Source organism: Echinops telfairi, unplaced genomic scaffold, assembly GCF_000313985.2.
Source record: "Echinops telfairi isolate 266 unplaced genomic scaffold, ASM31398v2 ScPeMD7_2;HRSCAF=8, whole genome shotgun sequence".
NCBI classification, from domain to species: Eukaryota; Metazoa; Chordata; class Mammalia; order Afrosoricida; family Tenrecidae; genus Echinops; species Echinops telfairi.
In genome coordinates, this window is record NW_022103898.1 from 38,058,390 (window position 1) to 38,059,830 (window position 1,441).

Consider the following 1,441-nt stretch of genomic DNA (forward strand, 5'->3'; position numbering starts at 1 on the left):
AGATCTCTGTTCTTGGCCTGTGTTTTAACATTGTAATCTCCCACGGCATTACAAGAGGCCTATATATGTTTACATATGAGGCTCCATACATTTTTCTCTAAGCGCAGATAAAGCACAGTGCCTGGGAGTAAGCTCTTGAGATATGATTGTTGAACAGAGGTAGAGTTACTGGGCTAAACGATGGAGACAGGAATGAACTAAGAAGGTCAATCCCGAGACAGGCTCCTCCTGGCTAGCCTCAGTAGAATTGTCTTAGTGTTGTTTCTTTAACTTTATACACAGCATTTTATCCTACGGGGTCATAAATATATCCCAATATATGGGATCATCCACTTGTATTTACTAAATTGATTTTTAACAGCAAATTCTTTACTCTTAAACTTGAGATATCAAATATATGAACATTAATCTATTCTTCACATCTAATCCATCAACTTGACACCTACTGATGAAATTAAAAGACTACGGCCTTCAATATGAACTATACCTCAACTAAAAGATAAAAAACACTCATAAATATACCAATATTTTTACATTATGATAAACGTAAAGCACCTTGAGGTTGTTAATGAATTCGTTTTGCTTAGAAATATGAAATTTCCCATGGAAGCAGTAATCTAGAAACCAAACCAGGTAATTGCATCAGGAAAATTTTACTGCACACAAGTTTAAAATTTTATGAAGCAAAGATCAGTAAAGCTCTTTAAAGTTTATAAAGCAAAGGTGGACGGGTAAAGGAATCCTGCCCAATAAAAAGGGTGTTGAAGTCGACATTGGCCCTCCACTGACTTCACAAGGGGGAGGGAGAACCGTGTTCATCATCAGCCCGAGGCAGCTTCCTAGGAGCCGGAGGTCAGAATTCTTTAATAATTCTAGCATAAACGGTTGCCCCCATTCCACTTCCTCCTTCTTTGCTGAGTTTGATAATGCATCCCAACCACCCTGCAGAACTCACAGATCCTACTCACAATGCTAGAGTTGATTAGGGAAGCTAACAGGTTACAAATGTGGTATCAGAAATATTCAGGATTGGGTTCTTCTATAGCCTCCTGTCACTGAAGACTATAGGCACGTCTCTCTCTAGTTCTTGGCCCCCAGGCACCCAAAACTGTGGCCTCTTTCTGCTCCAGAAATGTCACAAAGCTCTTTTAGAAATGCCAAAAGGCACCCTACTCCATACTGAGCCTCAGCTCAGAGGCGCTCAAATCTAGCTCTGTGGGTCAGTAACCTAAGTCCCTTGATTAAGCACCTTGGCACACTTAACTCAACCAGACAGCTTCCTGCTCAAAGCCTACTGTTGACAGTCTATTCACACAGCAAATGAACAAGGAAGACTGAATAAGGATTGATACATTTAAATTGTGGTATTGGTGAATAATATTGACTACAAAAATGAACAAATTAATCTTAGAGTGAAAACAACCAGAATGCTCTTTCGATG